This window comes from Camelus ferus, chromosome 10 (assembly GCF_009834535.1).
Source record: "Camelus ferus isolate YT-003-E chromosome 10, BCGSAC_Cfer_1.0, whole genome shotgun sequence".
Taxonomy (NCBI): Eukaryota; Metazoa; Chordata; class Mammalia; order Artiodactyla; family Camelidae; genus Camelus; species Camelus ferus.
This window is the reverse complement of record NC_045705.1, coordinates 33,906,952-33,914,361: the sequence shown is the minus strand read 5'-3', so window position 1 is coordinate 33,914,361 and position 7,410 is coordinate 33,906,952. Positions and strand designations below refer to the sequence as shown.

At 42.4% G+C, this 7,410-nt stretch overlaps 1 pseudogene; it reads right to left on the bottom strand.

The window, feature by feature from the left end:
* Window positions 1-5,986: 5,986 nt before the first annotated feature.
* Window positions 5,987-6,690, bottom strand: LOC102507802 (annotated as a pseudogene).
* Window positions 6,691-7,410: the final 720 nt, after the last annotated feature.

Here is a 7,410-nt window from a genome sequence, read left to right as displayed (position 1 = left end):
AGGAACTCCAAATGCATCCAAGCTATGTGGGAGGCCACCCAGATAGGGAGCCATCTGGCTTCTCCTCCTGTTTGGCTGGCTGAGACTCCCAGACTAAGCAAAATATACGTTCAATTTCTAAGCATGCGCATCACTGCACAAGACTCTCTGATGTCATTTGCAGGTGTGAATATGGCCGTGTTCATGGTTCTTTGGTAACTTGACAAAGTAAATTTGGGGTTTTAGCCCTCAAGAAAGAATGTTCAGGTGCTGACTTTTTTTTTTTTCTTTTTAAGAATTAGCTATTTTGAGATTTCAGTAGAATCTACATATTTTAAAATGCCAGAGAAAAACCAGAGTTTACTAAAGTGCAATTAAGAAGTGACGGCTTTTTCTTCTCACAGTGAAAGTAAGTGGTTATACATTTGCTCCAAAGAAGATGCTGCCCTCAGGACCGGTGTTTTAACAGCAAGGAAGCCACTTACAAAAGTTCTCTTGTTAAAAAAAAAAAAAAAAAAAACCGAATACTATTCTCATACTGATGTATGCCTGTTTACTCTTGCTTCTGAGTAATTTCTAGCTTTTAAAACATAAAACCTACCCTCAAAAGACAGGGTTTTTCCACACGTGAGGATATCTATTTTTATAAAAGAATATGCCATAGATTGGGAACTCTGTTCTCAAAGAGGAATCCTTAAATTAGTTTGGCCAATTAGTCTTTGGAATAAGAATAGAGTCCTCCAAGGTGATACACAGAGAAAGACAACAATCATTTTTTTTTTTCATACAAGTTCTAGCACCTACTTCTGCCCTTGTAGGATGGTTGCTGGCCACACGCTCTCTGCTTGTGACCAGTAGGGGGAGAAAGAGTGCTTTTCTCTAGCTTTGCAAGCAAAAATCCCAAGGTTCATCCTAACTGGACTAGCTTAGTTCACTCACCCACCAGTGATGTTTGCTGGGAGAGAGGACTATGCAGCTTGCCTTCAACCAAGCTGGGTCATTCCCAGAGTCAGGAGCAGGACTAAGCTTCTAAAAACACAAGGGCTCTCTGGAGGAGATGTGAATACTTAAAAAAAAAAAAAAAAATTGGGGTACTGGTAAGAGGATCACGAATCTTGAATTCACAAGCCTATATGTTCAAAAGTGAAAATATTAAAGTGTGTCTAAGTTTTAAGGTAATACAGGAGGTAAACAAGGAGATATTTCCAGTGCCCCGAGGGAACATGTCGGAGAACTTAACAGAACTCAGAAGCAGAGGAGAGCCGGCAATGATGGTGTTATGAGGAACACATAACAGAGACAGTGGTCTTCCTTAGGCCTTAGGGGGACACAGCATTAAGAAACATCAAAAGCAGCTTCAGTTTGAGAACCCAAGAAAGGGAGATCTTCCAGCTGAAATGAAGTTGAGAAGGGGTCACCACTGTCCCCAGAACTAAGTGTCTTAGGCATGACAGGTCCTTAAATAAAGGCAGAGGTAGCAGCCACTAAAATACAAGACTGAAAAAATGACTGTTTATCCTTAAAAAGCCGTGGAGGCTACTAGATAAAACTCCCCATCAGGGCAGCATGTAAGCTGAGAACCCAGAGCTCAAAGGAGAAATGGAAGTCTACTGGGGTCCACTGGATGACAAAGAAAGACGTCTTAGACCAGTGCTGGTGCCTGAGCTGTGCTTGTTGCAAGTGTGTACCTTTGCCCGGAGGCAGCGATGTCTCAAGTCTGTTCAGCAAGAAATGATACCATTTGTATGGGAGTTCCTCCTCCCCAGTTATGGTAAATGCATAGTGTTTGAATTAATGCCCTGTGAAAAGATATCTCATAACCACATTTAGGTTCACAGGTCATGGATTTTGGATAATTGAGTAGACTTTCTGGCATCCTGCTGAGAGAATCCATCTTCCCTCCCTGTGTTAGATATCATCAGATCTCAACAAATACTGTATTCTGAGAGTAGCATTTTTCACTGGAGGACTACCCTAATTCCAGCGAGAGACACCTCAGATCACAGGTGCTAACGGGACCACTCCTGAAGCAGAGAATGAGCAAATCAAGAAATCAAAGAGGTCTTCACTTCCTCGGAACTGTAACTCAGAGTTGTGAGACAATTTGATTTTGGATTTTAGTGTCTTTGGACTTGGATATGCTATGTTGAATTGTATGACTGGACGAACTGGGGACACAAAATAGAATGTGAGTACATTTTTCAGTGTTATTTTTTTCCAGTCTAGTTTCTGCACAAGGCACTGCTTGGCTCCCATTTTTGGTTCCTGTTCTTGGGTGCGGCTGACTTTACCCTCAGCTCCCGGAATAGACTCCAGTCTCAGGCCTGACCAGTAAACGTGCTTTGTTCTTCTGGATCAAAGTGACTGGGTCATGGGTAAACATGGGACCCTAGCAAAGTCAATCAGATTGCTCCCTAGGAACTTTGCTGGATTTTTTGGGAAAGAGGAACTGGCCTTTTTTTGGGATTCTGGCTCTAGGGTTAATAAACCCCATTGCTGCTGAGAAATATTTTTATCATCACTTGAGGAGCCTGAGAATGAAGCCCACACAGAGGAAAGCAGAGCTAAATAATGAAGAAGCAATGTCTTCTTTTTTTGAGCCTCTCAGTCCTACTGTATCAGCATCTCAGCTTCAGACTGGGAAGTTGTAACTTTTTTTTGCTTAAGCTGGTATGAGTTAGGATTCTGGCTAATTGAGTAAGCAGAGCAGATATATTCTCTCTTTTACAAACTTAAAGTATCGTGAAAGAATGAATAGATGAATGAACAAACAAAATCTACAGTGGCACAGATTGTGCATTGCATGTCACCATGAAAAACAAAAAGACCAAAATAATATCTGTTCACTCCCCAGGACTTTTTTACAGGTCATGGATTTTGGATAATTGAGTGAAGAACTTTGTGTTTTAAGTCTGAGGCATCCTAAGGACAGCTCAGATATTTAGAAAACAAACTTCTTGCTCCGGTCCAATTGGTTAGCAAAGCAGAGTAATGTGTATCAATATTACCAAAGGGGCAAAAAAAAAAAAAAAAAGAAAAATGAAGGGAAGATACTGTCATTTTTCTAAGATACGGAAATGTGTTGAAGTTGTTACATAACGTTGTCTAGTGCCCCTCCATGGAAGATGATTAAATTTTTAATGTTACGTAATGCTGTGTATTTGTAGTGAAAAATAATTTTATAAAAACGATGTCTTACTTGCAAAGAGAAAAGAAAGAAAACTTGGAAAATTATAAGAGAATTGTGTTTACTTTTATCCTGAGAGTTGGTACTTGAAGAAAATTAGGTTTATAAGAGACTGAGGAAGAGAAAGGAGACATTTATAGTGATGCTGAGAGGAGATGGTAGGGACACTTTTTAGTGCTTTGGGGGTCGAGGGTGATGACTTTCATTAGGTCCAACGACACTTGGGATTTATGACTTTCCCTCTCCAGGTGTGCTTGCATTTTCAGACGCAAGTTAAGAAATATCGGAGGCTCAAAAATAAAATGAGGCGCTTAGAGGGAGAGAGATTTTCCTGAGAGCATCTGAAAGTTTTGAAAGAGAGGGAAAGAAGGAGGGGAGAAATTTACAGGCTAGATAAGAGAACTTGTGAGTTGGGCAAGGTGAAATTTCCAGAGCTTCCAGTAAAGAAAGAAACATGGAGAAGCCACAAGGGTGACACAGAACACCTTCTACGAGGAAAATAAAGACAGTGGTGGTTGAGGGTGGGGAGGGTCTGTCACTGAGTTCACTTTACAAACTTCCTGGCGAAGCTACCACTCATCCTGGAGTGTCTCTTAGTGTAGGTTTTCCTAGAAGTGGACCCTGAGACTAGGGTTTGTGTGCAAATGTCTATTTTAGGAGGGGGTTGCTGGAGGTACCAGTAAGAGAGTGGGGAACCGAGGCAGGCCAATGCAGTGTGCATTTAATGAACAGGTTATTGCTGTGGGAAGGTGCAGGACACTTGATGACCTCTGGGATTTATTGTAGACACACAGGAGGTCAAGCAATCCCCCCACACCTCTTCTGCCTCCTCTAGCCTGCCCTCTACGCAAGCTGGATGTGCTTCTGAACAAAGAAAGCCCTTAGTCTGAGTCACCGGTGCTTTCAGTAGGAAACTCAGGGTGCACTTAGCACTGAGTGCCAACAGGTAGGGTGGGAACTTGGAGCATCTATTGGGGAAAGTTATGAAAAGGTAGGCACATAAGAAAAAGTTCATTGGGAAGATCTTCAACTCACTGGTGTTCACACTTGGGATGTGTCGTAAGTCATTTGTTTGCAAAGCTGTAAAACGCTCCCAGTTCTAGAAAGCCGAAAGCATTTCCTCTAGCGTAGTACTGTTGGAGGGGATTTAGGAAGGAGAGAGGGGCAACGATTATCATTTCCATTTCACCTATGGAAAAATGATCAGTTACATGAATAGGCCAAGATCATCCCATGTTAGCGATGGCACTAGAACCAGGCAACGTGTGTTGGTGTTCCTTGCCTGGAACACTTCCCTTCGACAGTGTGAAGTACCTCTCAGAAATATGGCCCATGAGGTGGATTTTCCAGGGGCGAGTGAGGGCACTAGGGCAGGAAAGGTGACCCACTGCTGTAACCTACGTTGTTTGGGGTATAGTGGTAAGAACCGTAGCCTTGGCTCCAGACAAACCAAAGTTCAAAGGTTCATTCTATCATTTACCAACTATGTAAACATTAGCAATTATTATGTGCTAAATGACACCTACAGGAGCCATGACAGTTCCCAGCTGACCATAAGAGGCCAAAGAGTGGGCAGGGGGTGCCCAATTCCTGGAAATCTCCATCCCTTCTCCAAAATAGTTGGAATAATCCTCCTACTCATTAGCATATAGAATTACCCAGCCCATAAAATCTAACCACTCCCACACCTCACGGCCACTTTCTCTTTCCTAGCTGGCCCCATGTTCTGGGGCCACCTCTCTTGCTTTCCAAGACAGTCTGCACTCTGTCTATGGAGTGTGTATATTCCTGAATAAATCTACTTTCACTTAAAAAAAAAAAAGAAAAAACAAATTGTGTAAACCTCAGTTAAGCTATTTATCTTCTCCAAACTTCAGTTTCATAATATGCTAAATGTGGGTAACAACACCTCCCACGTGGGTTTTGCTGGGAGGATTAACTAAGATAATAAGTGAGAAAGAGCTTTGTAAGCCACCAAGAACCATACATAAAAGGCATCAACAGAATAGTCCAAGAGATTTGTGAAGGAGTCAGGACATCTTCCCTCTCTAGCATTTCCATGGAGACTGTGAAACCATAGCAGGCTTTTCGTTGTTTTAGTATGATTTTAGAAATCTTTTTTTTGAGGCTCAGGGTGAAAGCTGATGGAATTGAAAATTCTGGGAGGAGATTAGGGGAAGAGCTCGAGTTTGAGCTCATAATCTTCCTTTGCAGCAACATATTGACAAAGTCTGCTCAAGACGGAATGATTTCCATGGTGCAGGAAATCCGTCAGTCGGCTGCTTCCCTTAGATAGAAAGCAGAGACCCCAGGTTAAAGAAGCAGAGCCAAGGGAGGAGTTCAGGCACCTTCCAGTGCCACGATGCTGGCTGCCCGTCAACGGCGTAACCGTAATTCCAGGGAAAGTCCCAGGGAGATCCTTGTCGTCATGGTTACTTGCATTCGTTTTGCCAGGGCTGCTATCACAAAATGCCGCAGACTGGGTGGCTGCAACAGCAGAAATTTATTTCCTCCCCGTTCTGGGGGTTTGAAGTCCAAGATCAAGGTGTCGACAGGTTCTGACTGGCTTATCTCTTTGGCTTATAGAGCCCCCACCACCACCACTTTCTGTGTCCACACATGACCTTTTCTCTGTGCATGTGCCTCCCTGCTGTCTCCTCCTCTTCTTATAAGGACACTAATCCTACTGGATTAGGGCCCCACCTTTGTGACCTCATTTAACCTTAATTGCCCCTTTAAAGGTGCTATCTCCAAACACAGATGCGTTGAGAATTAGGGCTTCAACACATGGATTTTGTTGGGACAGAAGTCAGTCCGTAGTATTACACAGTGGCGAAGATACGGTTCCACATGTGTTCTGACCGTAAACTAGGTGGTGTCACTCAGCTTAATCCCAAACTCACCAACAGGCATATTTTGATCTTTTTTAAAAAAAAAAACAGACACTTTGTTATATACACAGGCAATAAAATCCCAGACTTACCATTAGGCACGTAAACACAGACTCTGCTAAATATTTAATATTATCAAGCTTGAGCAACTTGAGCTTGGTTTTGAGGCCATCAGCCTCAGTGTCTCTCTTTCTGTCTGTCTAAGTTAGGGGCCCGATCTTGCTGGGATCATGTCACTGTCTCTGGCCCTCATTTCCAGCAGCTTTATTTTGTTCAATGAGTGCAATTCTTTTATTCTGCTCTTTTCTACATTAAAGTCTAATCTTATATCTGTTGGGGTTTTATCACTTCATCGATAGCTTGTTGTTTTAATTGATGTAGTTCAAGTTTTATTTCCTCATTTTCTGCTTTGAGGGATGAACATTCACTGTTCTCCAAAATAATCATACCCTTTTCCACGTTAGGAACTTGAGACATTATAATCTGCAGAAGAGTGATCTCTTGCATCTTGGTGACCGCGTCTTTGCAGATGGGATCTGCGTTGGCCTCCATGATCCTGACTGATGCAGACGCCATGATTTCTGCTTGTTGAGGCGTAAACCCACTTCCTTTGAGTAAACACACTCAGGCATGGGTTTAAGGCTCATTTGGGACTGAGGATGTTGAACTGTAGTTGAAAGACGGGGAAGCCTTTATGATGTGGGTCTTAATTTCAGGAGTGGGCTTCCGTTCAGCTCTACGGCTGACTAGTTCTGTTACCTTGTGCAGTATCGTTTGATTCTTGATCATTTGTCTATTTGTTCATTCACTCAGGGAACATGAACATGAACACAGAACATCTCGGAAGAGATGTTCATGTGTAAACAAAAGATGCATTAGAAGGGCAGCTCTAAGGATGGTGAGTTGAGAAGTATTTTTTGGATGTTTGTGTGCTGAGAGGAAGAAGGTCATAGGGATGGAGATGTTGGAGTCTTAAGATGAAGAAGATTTAAGATGATCCAGCTCAATACTAAAGGAGACAGACGAGACGGAGGCTAGAGCCCAGAGGAGGCTGTTATTCTAAGGAATAAGGATGGTCCCTCTTCTCTGTGTTTACATATGCAGATGTCCTGTGATACAGCTGATGGTTGTGGTTTCCTTTTTGAAGGCAAAAGGGAGATGCATTTCAAAGCACCAGTTTAAACAGTTCCTTTTTAATTTTCACTAACAAATAGGCCTTCAGGGTTTGCAAATCTACAAATAGATAATTTTCCATTTTTGTTCCTAATGAGAAGCATACAGTGCCTTTTAGGATGACCACATCTGAGGATCTGAATGCCAGTTTGGTGAGTGAAGGACAAATAAATTTCCCTT